The sequence below is a fragment of the Pleurodeles waltl genome, chromosome 3_1, assembly GCF_031143425.1.
Source record: "Pleurodeles waltl isolate 20211129_DDA chromosome 3_1, aPleWal1.hap1.20221129, whole genome shotgun sequence".
In the NCBI taxonomy this organism is placed as follows: domain Eukaryota; kingdom Metazoa; phylum Chordata; class Amphibia; order Caudata; family Salamandridae; genus Pleurodeles; species Pleurodeles waltl.
The window spans coordinates 964,690,491-964,707,001 of record NC_090440.1 but is presented as its reverse complement, the minus strand read 5'-3'; positions in this window follow the sequence as shown (position 1 = coordinate 964,707,001).

Sequence of the window (16,511 nt, the reverse complement as noted above, 5' to 3'; positions counted from 1 at the left end):
CTCGCATAAATGAACAAGTGTACAGAAATCAAAAAAGATACAGTTCGATGAATGTGCAGATGGTGTGTTTCCTCATCCCTCATGTGAATGCCAAGTATCCTGGCTCTGTGCATGATGCCTACATTGAGGAATAGCAGTATCCCTTATGTGATGGGCCAACTCCAGAGGCACTGTAAGTGACTAATAGGTGAGCCCAAGGTCCCCACTCAGTATGAGTAGGTGTCTGGGTATGGGGTAGTCCCTAAGGGTTAGTGTATGTGTAACAGTTGTCCCTCGACATTTGCAGGTGACTCTGGTTTCCCCAACCTCTCATGGCTACTGACCCCAGTGAGGAATGCCAGGACAAGGGCAGATGAATGCTACAATGAGGCACATGGGCGAACTAGGCCTATTATTGAGAGGACGTTCGGCCTCCGGAAGGCCAGATTCCGGTGCCTCCATCTAACAGGTGGCTCCCTATACTACTCAACGAAGAAGGTGTGCCAGATAATCGTGGCATGCTGCATGTTTCACAACCTGGCATTGCGACGCCAGGTGCCTTTTCTGCAGGAGGATGGGCCTGATGATGGTCTTGTGGCAGTGGTAGAGCCTGTGGACAGTGAGGAAGAGAAGGCAGTGGAAGAAGATATTGACAACCAAACAAACATCATCATGCAGTACATCCAGTGACATACAGGTAAGAGACTGTGGGCCTGATTCTAACTTTGGAGGACGGTGTTAAACCGTCCCAAAAGTGGCGGATATACCACCTACCGTATTACGAGTTCCATAGGATATAATGGACTCGTAATACGGTAGGTGGTATATCCGCCACTTTTGGGACGGTTTAACACCGTCCTCCAAAGTTAGAATCAGGCCCTGTATCTGCTCCTCACATTTCTGAATACTGTAGGACATTGTCGAAGTCAGCCTCTTCACCTCTGTTTATGGACACTGACAGTTCACTTTGGCTTTAACATTTTCAGATCTAGGTACCACATTCTGCCTTCTGCTATATGTACTGCTGCCCAACAACTGTCATACATTGGTACGAGCAAATGAACATTTACATTGATATTTGTTGGTGACTTTGTAATAATACATTTGTGGAAGATCAGATTGACTCCAGATTGGTTTGTGATTCAAGTGTGTTCATTTAGGGGCTAATGTGTATAGTGGTATGTGGAAGGGGCTGGGGTGATGGTGGGGGAAGGTCCATAGTAGAGTCCAGTCTCTTAATATCACAGGTGCATTGTCCAATGGGGCATAGGAAGGAGAGTAATGGCAGTTCAAGGTGGACAGGGTGGCATAGTAGGACAGAAGGGTGACAATCAGGAGGGTCCTATTTCCTGGTGGGGGCCTTGGCAATATTCTCTGTCTTCTGCCTGGATCGCAGGGACCGTTTGCAGGGTGGTTCTCCTTCGATTTGGCTAGTGTCAGGGGCCCTTTGTTGTGCCATTGCCTCCCTCGTGGTCTTTCCTATGTCAGCCAGCACCCCTGCTATGGTGACCAGGATAGTGTAGATGTTGGTGAGGTCCTCCCTGATCCCCATGTATTGTCCCTCCTGCAGCAGCTGGGTCTCCTGAAAGTTGGCCAGTACCGTGACCATGGCCTCCTGGGAATGGTGATTTCTCCCATGATGTTTGGTAGTGCCCCGTGGAGGGTCGGTTCCCTGGGCCTGTCCTCCCCCTGTCACACAGTAGTCCTCCCAGCTTCCCTGTTGTCTTGTGCCTCCGACCCCAGAACCGTGTGCCCACTTCCACTGACCCCATGCCCCTGATCGTCCTGTGTTAGTGGGGTTGCCTGGGGTCCTTGTAGTGGTGGACACACTGCTGATTGACGTGTCCTGGGGACAGTGGCATGGGCCCACTCGGTGGGTGCTGTAGTGGGGTTTCCTGAGGGGAGAGGTTCTGTGGTGGCTTGGGACTGTGGCAGGGGAACCGACTGTCCAGAGGTCCCTGATGGGCCAGACTGGTCATCTTGATCCAGGTGTGCAGAGGTCACTGTGGGCCTCTTCTGTGGGGGGGACTGGATATGGCGGCACCTCCTGTCTGATGATGTTGGCTAGGGGTTCTGTTGGGGTGTAAATGCATTGTTATTTTATCTGTGTGTGACATCTTGTGCAATGGGTGTGTTTCCCTCTATTACTGTGCGTGCACTATCGCCTTGGCCCTTGTGTGAGTGGTGATTGTGTGTCCTAGGTGAGTCTCTCTATTGGACATGCTTTGGTGATGGGTGTCCATGCATGTCTGTGATGGGTGTCCATGCATTGTTGTTGCATGCAGGGCTTGGTTGTGGGAGTGGTGGGGCGTGATGGTGGGGTATGTGGGAGATGGTGGAGTCATGGGAGTGAGGGTGAGGGTGGGAGTATGTGACGGCATGGAGGTAGGGTGGGGGTGATATAGTAGTAAAGATATGACTTACCAGAGTCCAGTCTTCCTGCTACTCTGCGAGGCCCTCAGGATGCATTATTCCCAAGACTTGCTCCTCAAATGTTGTTAGTTGTAGGAGAGGAGGTAGGAATCCACCGCCAGTCCTCTGTACGGCTACCTGGTGTCTGGATACCATGGAACGTACCTTCCCCCATAGGTCGTTCCACCTCTTCCTGAAGTCATCCCTTGTTCTTGGATGCTGTCCCACTGCTTTGACCTTGTCGACAATTCTCCGCCATAGCTCCATCTTCTTTGCAATGGATGTCTGCTGCACCTGTGATCCGAATAGCTGTGGCTCTACCCAGATGATTTCTTCCACCATGACCCTGAGCTCCGCCTCAGAAAACCTGGGGTGTCTTTGAGGTGCCATGATGTGGTGTGAGTGATGTGTGAGGTGATGATTGATGTGATGTGTGGGGTGATGTGTTGGGGTGTGTGATGTGATGTGCGTGGATGGTGTATGAGTGATGGTGTTGTGTGCCTCTGGATTCTGGTGTGGTCTTTGCTTTTCTCTCTCTCGGATTCCTTAAACTTTTCGGTGTAAGGGGTTGTGGGTAATGTGGGTGTATGTTTTATAGTGTTGACATTGTGTGGGTGTGGTGTGTGTATGGGTGTCAGGTGTGTGTAGTTTGAATTGTCCAATGTGGTGTAGTTTTGTAAGTGTGTGTGTATTTTGAGCGCAGCAGTGTGTACCGCCAATGGATTACCACTTGCATGACCACCGCGTTGATTCATGGGTCATGATGCTGTGGGCATATTTCTGTTGGAGTAACGATGTGGGTTTTGCTATTGCCAGTTTATCACTGACCTTTGATCTGGGGGACTTGTGTGGGTGTCTGTATAGCGATGGAATTCTCAGTGTGGGTCATATTACCATTGCGGATTTCCGCAGCGGAAACGGTATGTTGGCGGCCGTCGGCTCAGCGGTCAGCGTGATTTACCGTCAGGGTTGTAATGAGGGCCTATGTGCTTGAAGAAGGAAAGGGTGATCTGATACTGGGGGGGAAGGGCATGTAACTAGTTAGCATAGAGGAGTCTCGTTTGTTATAAGAATTAACTATTAATGCGACCCCCCTGGGCTCCTTATAGTTCTATTTTCTTCTGGTAAGATTCTGTGTTACTTGGTTCCCATTTGACCATTTGTTAAATGTAGTATGCCCATGCAAGATTCCTTGTCATCCAGCTTGTAAGGTTGTTCTCTGTTTTTCTTATCGACTACCTTCCAGGCCAGATCACCCTTCCCTTCTTCACCACATAACCTTTTTTACAGTGACTATAATGGGATGAGTCAGAAATAAAATAGGCTGCAGGATATGTATAGTTATTGATGTTTGTTTCTCCTCGTTGTATTCTTCCTGCCCTTGCTTGTTCTTTTGATATGCTTCCAAATACTATAGTGAATCTCGACATATGTGCACCCCACTGGATTCTGTATGTATTTATATCGTTTTGCTTTTCTTGCAACTTAACACCGACTTGGTACATATATAAATTTATGATATGTCAAGTTAATACCTACATGCTATGTACGTGTCTGTGTGTTATGATTGCTTTGGGATCACTGATAACATGGCACGTTTCTAGCTAATACCAATGTACAATGTGTTACGAGCCTACTATGGATGTCCACTGGTTATTTGCAATTTTTTTGGTGTGAATCTTGCTTTGCCCCTATGTCTTTCTATTTTCATTTGGTGATTTCTACTATCGTTGTGTATATATTACATGTATTTTTCACCTTTATTTACTTCTCCAGCCTTAAAAAAGCTCCGGACCTGCACGTTTAAAAGGGGAAAATACATGTTGGTTGATGTGTTTCTCTTTAAATCTGGTTCAATGTATGAATCTGCAACCTTTGTCATTTATTCTCTAAAAAAGCTGTATGTTTGCAACAGAATGACACTGCCTGAACATATGATTCTCTATGGGTGGTATGACCTCAGGACAATAATAAATCTGACTGGACCTTTAACCCCTCATTAATTATAAGATTGTTGGGTTTATGGGTTTTATTGGATTTTGGGTAGCTAGTGATTTAGAATAATATTTTTTGTTTTAATAATTGAATCCTGATTTATGGTAATTGTATTATTCTATATGAAATGATATATTATTTCTAGTTCTTTGTTTTTATAGGGCTTTTAGGTAGGTAATTTATGTTTTATTTTTTTGAAAAACGTCTTTAAATTTGTAGATAATATTTAAGTAGTAAAACATATTTAGGTTACACATCATTACAGAGATTTTAGATTGTTGCTATTTTAAGATTATGCATGAATATTGTTTTTTTCATTGTTATATATTTATTGTATTCTGAATTATAAAATGCTGTAATCGTATCATTTGTGAAATACATTTTATTTTGGGTTTTTGGGTTCTGTGGGGTTTTTGAGTTGGTAGTATCATAAAAATATTTGTTCACATTTCTTTAATATATTACTTTAGTTGTAAGTTATAATAATTATGAATTGGAAATGTTTATTTTAGTTTTCACATTTTTGGGGTTTATATCGCTTTTGGTTGTGGTGAAAAAAGTATTGTTTAAGAAAATAATGTTTCTAACTGTAAAAAAAGTCTGTTTTTGAGTTGTTGGGTTTTGAAATATTGCTTAAAGCTTTGATATTTTTCACTTGAAATGTTTTAGAGAAAAAGTTTAGATTTATTCTTTGAAATTATTTTTATTTATAATAAATGATATATTTTTATGCTTTAAACATGCATTGGTTAGGAATCATTATAAGGATTACATTTATTTTTTTCCAATGTAAGTTGTTTAAGATTTTATTGTAAAATATTTATATAAAATTATTATTATGTAAAATAGATTATTAAACATGTTAATGCTCAGTTATATGAGAAAATTAGTTTTTAATTATATTTTTTATGTTTTTTTATTTTTCAATTTGTTATGTAACATAAAAATAAAAAAGTAGAGACGAATACTTTAATCAATGTTGTTTAGTGTGAAGTGGAAATAGTAAATCACACATTCACCAGAGTCTAACACTTTTCGCAATTCACTCAGTATGGAGTGGGAATACTAATTTTGAGTTTTCCAGAATGCAAAATTACCCCCATGTAGGTAATTTTTGAGTGGGAATACCATACATACTCTCTTCAGAAGCCAACTCTTTCCCCAGTGTTTTGTTTGTTTGGAGTGGGATAAGTAAATTAACCCTCCCACCACTCAGCATCAAATGCTTGCCCAAGTGTTGCTTGGTTTACAGATGGAATAGTACATCGGGCCCTCCTCCCAAAAAAAAGAGTAGAACACTTTCCCCAGTGCTGCTTAGTTTGGAGAAACAATAGTAACTCTTGCTCCCTTACCCCCAGAGTCCAGTGTTTTCCGCAGAGTTGGTTAGTTGGGAATGGGAATAGTAAATCTGACCGTCCCATTCACCCTAGAGTCCAACACGTTTCCCAGTATTGCTTAATTTACAATGAGAATAGTAAATTTTACCTCCTGGATCCAATGCTTTCCCTGTGTTGTTTAGTTTGGAGTGGCAATATTAACACTGACTGCTGCAGAGTCCAGCACTTTCCCCCTTGACGCTTAGTTTGAAGTAGTAATAGTAAGTATGACCCTGCCCTGAAGCATTATATAATTTATTAAAAATGTAAATGTATTACAATTGTTTCATATGTTATAGATATAAAATAAACTATTAAATACTTCTAGAATAGTTAAAAAGAAATTGATTTTTCAGGATTTTCAATTTTAATTTTGTTTTTGGGTAGAGTGAGATTTACAATAAAATGAACATATTTTATCGAATCTATCTAATGTAAACTAACTATTTGTATGTATAAGTGTTAAATTATTTTATTATACATATTCTAAGAATAATTACAAAATACATGTCAAAGATTGCAACTTAAAATCTTATATTAATTTTAAAGAAATACATTTAATATTTTAAACTTATATTTTCAACACATTCCATACTATATGTATGTTTTGATACTTTTAATGATAAATTTAAAAGACAATTTTATTGTAAGCTGTATTTTTGCTTTAGATGTTTTTATCTTGAGATATTTGTGTAGGACGATATTTTGGAATCAATATTTTTGTTTTTAATTATACGTAGAAGGTGGTCAATATTGTGGTTGTCTTCAATTTGATCTCGATAATAATGTAAGGCAATATTTTTGTAGCTGATATTCAGTACTACAAACCACTGTTAAATACAATATTTCTGACATCAATGAGAGATTTATGTAAGAAGCACAAACAGCAGAACCTGGCAGCAGTGTAGCTCCACTGACGTGTTAGAGAAAAACATTTTGGCCTCCCTGGGCCCTCTTTCTTACCTCAACCGTTGAGCTCCGTGGGCAAGACACTACAAGAAGCTCATTGTATCCCTAAAGTAGGCTCCCCTCACGCTGGACCTTCTGCTGTAGGGAAGTTGAGAATCACATGGTCCTCGGAACCAGACAGCTTCCAAAGAGGTGTGCCTTGAATTTGAAGAGCAGATCACTCACCCATTCATAGCAGCCACCTGTGCCTGCTGCATTACAGAGAGGCGCTCATGGTCAGACACTGTTAGTATGGTCAACATTGTGTCCCTTTAAAAAATGGGCAGTACCTGCCCATAAATTTGTGGTCAGGTTTGAAATTAGAGATGAGAAAATTCCAAAGGTGGTGCACACCGACCTGTGCAAAACACAAACTAGGTACACAGCCCCATGCCTTCAACACACAGGGAGGAGTGGTTTATTTGACCATTTATGAACAGCAAAGTAGCACCGTTCTCTCACATAATCAGCTCTGACTGGGCTATGCCTTTCTGCAGTCTAGAGTCACTAATGGGACCATGGCTGCGGCACCCCAATTACTTACTCTCAGGCCCCTCAACCATGCAAAGAGACCACGAGCTGAAAGGGAGTTATAGCACAGAAAACCAGCCCTCAGGTAAAGAGAATCCCTGACACTGCAGCAAAAGGTTTTGGGCTGCTCTGTGCCAGGCCGATTCTCACTAATAGCAGCTATGGCCCGAACAAAGTACAGCACCCCAGTATTTGTCATGCCAATGCCAGATCCTTGCTGCGTGCTAGTAACAGACGTATGAACATAGTGAAATAAGTATTTACCAGCAATCACAGAGCAGTTCGCAAAATCCCAGCTCCCCTGCTTCCCACATGACCCCGTCAAAATCAGAACCTGAGACCCCACCTGCATAGAACAATAGCGCCCTTTCTACCCAGGATTCCAGGAAGATGATAGTTCTAGACTCCGAGAAAAGTTCAAAACCAGGGTGGTACTGGAAGCCGTAGGCTAATATAAACCTTCAGCTAAGAAGGATGAATTTAAAGGTGGATTGTCCTGATGGAAAAGTGAGAGATGTTGCACCAGGCTGGGACAGACTGACACAGAAAATATGTCTGGGCACCAAATTATAAATGGCCCTCTTTAGAGAATCAGACACATAAAAAGTGGCCCAGATGTGCAAATTTAGGCAGGTTTCAATTTCTAAAGACACGTCGTATAAATGTTTTGTTTGTTTATTTATTTATTGGCTTGGTTAATAAAAGCCATTGCAATAAATATGCACCATGGAACACGTGTAAAAAAACTCTACAAATTAGAAGCAGACATTAAAACTAAGACCACTCAACATTTTCGCTATTAGGCTATTATATATTACATTTTAATGAAAAGGAAGATACAAATAAAATAATAAGAATAGCAGAAGCAATGCCTGTGTGCCCCTATGAGCGTAGCTGTACCAAGAACGTACCCTGTAACTATATTGTATAAGAGTATGTTGGTGCCTCCTAAAAATAGCTATTCATATTGGAAATTATTCAATAGGAAGCTGCACTATGATGGCTTCCAATTTGAACAGGCAGTTCTGCTAAATTTGAAGTAGCAATTAGCAACAAGAGTCGTGCTATAAAAAAAGTAATCCCAAAGTAAAGTGCTATTATGCCAGATGCCAGCCTGTTACTTCTCTTTAGAACTATTCCTAAACGGTGGTGTTCAATGCAATTAGCTAGCGAGTGCCTCTCCTTTGCTGACAAAATGCTAGTGTACCCAATCTCTGCCAGATGCAACTCTCCTAGAATAATCTTAGAATGCTGTTTCCCTAACTTTCAACTGTAGGAAAGAAGCCTCTTTCTAGCCTTGTTGCCGCCCACTTTTGGCCTGTTTGTGACTATATTTCAGGGTGTTTTTACTGTCTCACTGGGATCTTGCTAGTCAGGACCCCAGTGCTCATAGTGAAAACCCTATTTGACAGTGTGTTTTATACGTCTCACTGGGACCCTGCTAGCCAGGGCCCCAGTGCTCATAGTTTGTGGCCTAAATGTGTTCCCTGTGTGGTGCCTAACTGTGTCACTGAGGCTCTGCTAACCAGAACCTCAGTGCTTATGCTCTCTCTGCTTTTAAAATTGTCACTGCAGGTTAGTGACCATTTTCACCAATTCTGATTGGCACACTGGAACACCCTTATAATTCCCTAGTATATGGTACCTAGGTACCCAGGGTATTGGGGTTCCAGGACTTCACTATGGGCTGCAGCATTTCTTTTGACACCCATAAGGAGCTCAGACAATTCTTACACAGGACTGCCACTGCAGCCTGAGTGAAATAACGTCCACATTATTTCACAGCCATTTTACACTGCACTTAAGTAACGTATAAGTCACCTATATGTCTAACCCTCACTTAGTGAAGGTTAGGTGCAAAGTTACTAAGTGTGAGGGCACCCTGGTACTAGCCAAGGTGCCCCCACATTGTTCAGGGCATTTTCCCCGGACTTTGTGAGTGCGGGGACACCATTACACGTGTGCACTACATATAGGTCAATACCTATATGTAGCTTCACAATGGTAACTCCAAATATGGCCATGTAACATGTTTAAGCTCATGGAATTGGCCCCCCATGCCAAATTTGGTATTGGGGTGCCAATCCCATGCATCGCCGGGGTTCCAGCATGGACCCCGGGTACTGCCAAACTAGCTCTCTGGGGTTTTTACTGCAGCTACCGCTGCTGCCAACCCTCAGACAGGTTTCTGCCCTCCAGGGGTCTGGGCAGCCCAGTCCCAGGAAGGCAGAACAAAGGATTTCCTCTGAGAGAGGTTGTTACACCCTCTCCCTTTGGAAATAGGTGTGAAGGGCCTCAGAGGAGTAGCCTCTCCTGGGCTCTGGGAATGCTTTGAAGGACACAGATGGTGCCCTCCTTGCATAAACCAGTCTACACCGGTTCAGGGATCCCCTAAGCCCTGCTCTAGTGCGAAACTGGACAAAGGAAAGGGGAGTGACTGCTCCCCTGTCCATCACCACCCCAGGGGTGGTGCCCAGAGCTCCTCCAGTGTGTCCCAGACCTCTGCCATCTTGAATGCAGAGGTGTGAGGGCACAATGGAGGCCTCTGAGTGGCCAGTGCCAGCAGGTGACATCAGAGACCCCTCATGATAGGCTCTTACCTGGTTAGGTAGCCAATCCTCCTCTGAGGGCTATTTAGGGTCTCTCCTGTTGGTTTCTCTTCAGTTAATGAATGCAAGAGCTCACCAGAGTTCCTCCGCATCTCTCTCTTCAACTTCTGCATAGGATCGACCGCTGACTGCTCCAGGACACCTGCAAAACCTCAACAAAGTAGCAAGACGACTACCAGCAACATTGTAGCGCCTCATCCTGCCAGCGTTCTCGACTGTTTCCTGGTGGTGCATGCTCTGAGGGCTGTCTGCCTTCACCCTGCACTGGAAGACAAGATGAAATCTCCAGTGGGTCGACGGAATCTTCCCCCTGCTAACGCAGGCACCAAACTTCTGCATCACCAGTCCTCTGGGTCCCCTCTCATCTTGACGAGCATGGTCCCTGGAACACAGGAGCGGGATGCAAGTGACCCCGACAGACCAGAGATCCTTCTGTACAAATTTGTTGGAGGAAAGTCCTTGCTTTCCCATGTCAGACAGTAATCCTGTGTACTACGTGATCTGCAGCTGCTGGGGCTTCTGTGCACTTTTGCAAGGAATCCATTGTGCAGAGCATAGCCCAGGCCCCCAGCACTCTGTCCTGCATTGTTCAACTTGCTGAGTTGACCACCGGCTTCGTGGAATTTCGTGAATGCCTGTTCAAGTGCTTCTCCGGGTGCTGCCTGCTTCTGCGTGGGCTCTCTGTGCTGCTGGGCGCCTCCTCTGTCTCCTCCTCCAAGGGCGACTGCCTGGTCCTTCCTGGGCCAAGGCAGCACCCATTTTCTTCAACTGCAACTCTTGCAGCTAGCAAAGCTTGTTTGTGGTCTTTCTGCGTAGAAACAACTCTGTATCCTCCAGCACGCCATGGGACATCTTCTGTGTGAAGGAGAAGTTCCTAGCACCTTCTGTTGTTGCAGAATCTTCAGCTTCTTCCACCCGGAGGCAGCCAATTTGCACCTTCATCCGGAGTTTAGTGGGCTCCTGCCCCCCTGGACACTTGCATGTCTCTTGGACTTTGTCCCCTTCCTTTACAGGTCCTCAGGTCCAGGAATCCATCTTCAGTGCTTTGAAGTCAGTTGTTGTCTTTTCAGAATCCCCTATCTCGACTTTACTGTCTTTCCAGGGTAGTAGGGTCACTTTACTCCTACCTTTCAGGGTCTTGGGGTGGGGTATCTTGGACACCCTTAGTGTTTTCTTACACTCCCAGCGACCCTCTACACACTACACTAGGCCTCCGGTCCATTTGTGGTTCGCATTCCACTTTTGGAGTATAGGGTTTGTGTTGCCCCTAAGCCCCTTGTCTCCTATTGCATCCTATTGTATTCTACAGTGTTTGCACTACTTTTCTAACTGTTTACTTACCTGATTTTGGTTTGTGTGCATATTTTGTGTATATTACTTACCTCCTAAGGGAGTATATCCTCTGAGGTACTTTTGTTATATTGTCACTAAAATAAAGTGCTTTTATTTTTAGTAACTCTGAGTATTGTGATTCTTATGATATAGTGCTATATGATATAAGTGGTATAGTAAGAGCTTTGCATGTCTCCTAGTTCAGCCTAAGCTGCTCTGCTATAGCTACACCTATCAGCCTAAGCTGCTAGAACACTACTAATCTACTAATAAGGGATAACTGGACCTGGCACAAGGTGTATGTACCATCAGGTACCCACTATATGCCAGGCCAGCCTCCTACAAGAAGGAGATCCGAAGAGAGGAGGCAAGAAGTGGAGCCTTCCAGGCAGCACAAGGTGGCTGTCAGGATTTGCATTCAGAGAACCCTCTCCACTTCTTTGTCAGTGTGAGTGTTTATTGCAGTCATTGAACACATTATATCAAATATATTAATTTGGTTCCAATATTATGGACACTGTTTCACTTGTAAGTGGATTATGTGTAAAGCACACCTTCACACTTTTGGGCTTGTGTGCGCTATATGAAACTACTAATAAATAAGTCAATACCAGAAAAAGAAATATTCCTTCCTCTAAGAGTGGATTAACCCCTTACATCTCTTACAACATTGGTGCCTACTGATGGAAAACTCAGTTCCATTTTTTTTTAAATCAGGTTGTTTACCTCTCATGTTGTAAATGCAAGGTCCTAAGTCTTTCATAGTCTCCATGTTGATCTCAATTGTGGACACTTGACTATGTTTTGCTATATCGCAGGGTGCAGCTCCTCCTGTGCACTGCGCAGACACCTTTAGTGATAATAATTTATGTAAAAGACAAAAGCGGCTGGATGAGTGTCTCTTAGGAGGTTTGACTGGAAATGGTAAGTGATATGAGGCTTCCAGTGACAGGCAGTGAGAGAGGCAGCTCCCCCCTTTCCTGTCAGAAATACATTTTCACGCTGCATGGAATGCCTCTCACAAGCTGGGTCCGGTGGAGGCTGAAGTGAAGAGGGAGGCAGCAGTTATGCCTTTGTTATATGATGAGCTCTGCTGTAAGAAAAACATAAAAGGAAAGGAAAAAAAGCAAGATCATAAGTGAAAAGTAACAAATCCAATAAGAAGAGAAGTCCTGAAACCAAAGCGGATGAACACAGTGCTGGGGCCCTGGGACACTGATAAGAACAAACACACTTGGAACAAGCATTGGTAAATGCAAGAAGATAGGGCTTGAGCCAACAGAAATGGAGGAAAAGTAAGTGGCAAGCACAGGAAGCAAGGAAAGCAAGGGTGGCGGGATGCAAGCCCTTTTTAAGATTTATATTGAATACAATTGATTTCACAAACACAGCACCAGCACTGTGCAGGCGAAACCTAAAAATAGTCCATTGCAATATAAAACAGGCTCATAAACAGACAGAAAGCCAGCACATACACTGATCTGTAATGCCAGCCCTTTAGGCACTGGCATACTGCCCTCTTGGCAAGTCTAACCCTGGACCCAGGCTAGAGACATCAAAAAGTGTTTTGTAGCGCTAGTGCTGAATTTGTTTTGAGAACTTCATACACGTTCTAAGCCTTAAATTTATGAAACATTCCGTTCGTTTGAAGTGTACATATATATAGTCTGGGCCATGATCCGAAATAGTGAGGTGAGAGGTCAGTTTTAAATCAACCAGTTTGAGCACAGTCAGCGGATGAAGGGACTTGGAGATTTTTGGGGAAGTAATATTTTTCCCTCAATTGAAGGATATTTCTACCTGAAACAACAGGGCGTTAAATATTAAAAGCATAACAACATATTAAACTCGTAAACTACATGACTAAGAAATGTTCAAAAATTCCTGTTGTTTAAAACGTCCTCAGCTTTACTCAAGCATCGATATGTAGTTAAGGAAAAGCATTGGGTGGCGCCACGGTTGAGGTAAAGGCACAGGCAGGCGCCATAAAATTAACCTTCCCTCATCTCCACCCTGACAGGATGTCAATTTTAACCCTCTATACTCCCTTGTCCATGACTTTGGAGGAGCAACTGTGTTTGTTGTTTCTGGTGCTGAGCACTGGCACTTATTTTTGAGGGCCGGCACTTATTTTTGAGGGCCAGCACTTATTTTCTGCCTCAAGCATTTGCTGCGAGCAAAAGACACATATGGGAAAGACGGAGGAAGAGAAAAACGAAAAAGCGTCACATTGGGAGAAAGCAGCTGCAAGAGTGAGCCGAAGGGACAGGGAGTGGCTGTAAATGAATTGAAGAGGCCCGAGATGGCTTCAGGATCACGCTGCCTCAGTATTCTGTGTTCGCACATTTAATAGCAGCAGCCACGTCTTTCAAAGGAGAGGTTTGAGCACCGGCACATCTTTATTTACAAATTAAGCACTGAACAGGAGTGGCTGTGGTCTCAGTTTGCAGAGATTTTAATTATTTGAGAGCTGTCAGCATGATGTATACTAAATGACTACTAGAGAGGGAGACTTCATGCCAGACCTAGAACTGTTCATCAGTGTTTCGTGTAAATTCAACTCTTTGCTGTAAATAGAGCACTTAAAACTTAAGTTACAGTATTTCGTACCTGACTATTAGTAATACATATCGGGGATACTGTGTGACACTGATTGTTGCAACATTTTTGAGTGCGTATGAACATCTTCAGCCTTTAGCAGGAGCAGCATTTTCCGGGTGAAACAGAGAAAAATTGCCCATACAAAGACTGAATGAATAGTATTTATCTCACAAGAGGTGCAAAGTGGAAGCATGGGTGCAACAAATCCATGTCCATTTTCTTTTTTGTGCCCAACTTGCAATGAGGTTATTGTATTGGCATTCAAGTGTACAAGTGTCTGATAGGCTTGATAAACATGGTATCAGTGTTTTGGAGAACTCAATATGAACAGTACATTTTTGGGGGTAAGACTGCCGGAACATTAGTTCTCTAACGGGACATTTATTGTTAAAATACATTTCTTGGAATGGCATTGGTGGGGCACTTACTTTGGGGTATTTTGCTCAGACAACAGTTCTAATGGGGACAAGTTTATTGATATAAAAACATGATAAAAACTTAAGAGGGACTACATATCTCAAGCTGCTTTGAGGCCCCAGGAGGTGGCCATTTTCACGAGCACCTGCACCCTATTGACACCAACGAGCGCTATAAAGCGCGTGGGGGCACTTTGCGATGCGGGACACGCTATAGACTTGAGAGGGACTACATGGCCCAAGCTGTTTTGAGGCCCCAGGAGGCGGCCATTTTCAGGAGCACCTGCACCCACTTGACACCAATGAGCGCTATAAAGCGCATGGGGGCACTTCGCAGTGCAGGATGCGCTAAAGACTTGAGAGGGACTACATATCCAAAGCTGCTTTGTGGCCCCAGGAGGCGACCATTTTCACGAGCACCTACACCCACCTGACACCAACGAGTGCTATAAAGCGTGTGGGTGCACTTTGGTGCGCGGGACACGACTGGGTGAAGCTCGGGCCAAGGATGGGCCCGTCCCCGTCTGTTGGAGCCTGGAAGAGGCTTGGCTGGGCCACCCCCCTAACATTAACCTTTCAAGTAGGCATCACTGACCCACGCTTTATATAGTATTTTAATACTGTACCACCCTGTAGTTTGGATCGTTATATTAATACTTTACAGAATATTTGATCACCAACCACAGTCCCAGATGGGTAAAAGGAAAGCAATAGAGGCTGGGTCAGCGCTAAAAACTAAGCATAAAAGGCACAAGCATGCAGCTAGTAACTGCGTTATGGACAGAATTGACACTCTTCTTGGTGAATGCGAAGGAATTTTAACCGCTTCTCAGTGAAATGACTCTAACGGAATTGGGGGAGAGTGCTCCCCGACCAAGAGGAGGGCAGGCCCAAAGAAAATTGCTGAGATATTTGTAAACCGTGGACAACAGGACACAGCTACTATAGGGCAGGGAGAGGGCAGGGGTGTCATCACCCATGCTGTTCCATCTTCAATGAACTACTGGGGTCTAACAACTCCATCCAATGGAGCAACCGCTTTAGCCCTTTAATTAATGCCCCAGACCCACATGATGACCCCGACCCAGTCCCAGGGTGGGTGGGCTAGTAGCCGCAAACACACACCTAACTCACATAAACACACAGCACATTAAATGCATACAAGAACTAAAAAGGGAGGTATCAGAACTCAAGCTTATGGTTAACTCCTTAACTGCAACAGTAAAGCAGCTAATTCCTCCAGATGCCACGGCCACCATGAACTACATCCAAAGCCCAATTACAACCCTATCAGGCATCTCAATGAAGTTGCCCAATTTACCAGCACCCAGTTGTGATGGCCTCCTCTCAGCCGGCGCTAAGACCAAGAACTTCTACAGGCCTCCTTCACATAACAGCTTAGGCGCAGGAACCGAATTACACGACTATTACAAAATCCCCAAACTCATGAGCGACGCTGCCCCAAAATACCCTACTTAGCCTGCCATTGATCGGTTTCAATCAGGAAATTTAGTTCTAATGGTCAACGTTCCCAAGTTAAACTCACCGACACAAAGGGAAGGGGCAGACCCTGTTAGAAACAAGGCAATTCACTGGATCCGCCACATAAGAGGCTGTCGCTCTGTAAAACGTGAGGATATAATTAATGTAGCAAGAAGGCCTGACCTGGGGACACATTTTGACATCTTAAAACTGACACTTAGGGACAGTACCATGGTGGACAATTTGGTGGCCCCAGATGCAAGAACAAGTCCACCAGGACACTCGGGCATCCAGTTCAAATACCCTAGGCCACACGCGTACCACGAGGTTTGCCCCAGCCACTGCCTAGCAAACAATTTATCTGCCCTCAGTGAGAACGATTGACTTAAAGCTCCATCTGGAACGTATGCTGAAATACCGTGCAACTCACAAATATCAACTGTCTCTGGGTCGGCTGCAGTCTCCAACACTCTCATTGCAAGTACTCATGTTCCCCCTCATGACATATCCCCTCAGACCTCTGTCGACTTACTGTGCAAACACGACAAAATTGCATCTCTCACCTTGCAGGAATATTATCCACCAAATCAAGAACCGATAGCTAAGCCTGCAAGCACTTCCCCCATCAGGGCCAGGCCAATCCACCAGAGAATAATCACCACTTACCCCAGGTTTCACTGGGCAACAGTGGCATTGATCACCCTCCTCCCACTCAACTTCACCTGCCAAACCAACCCCTGGTAGCCAATCCTGTAAATACTAGGCCATTGGACAGGACAGCTCCTCCACTCACTAGGGTACGACTTGCCTCATGGAACGTGTCTGGTTTG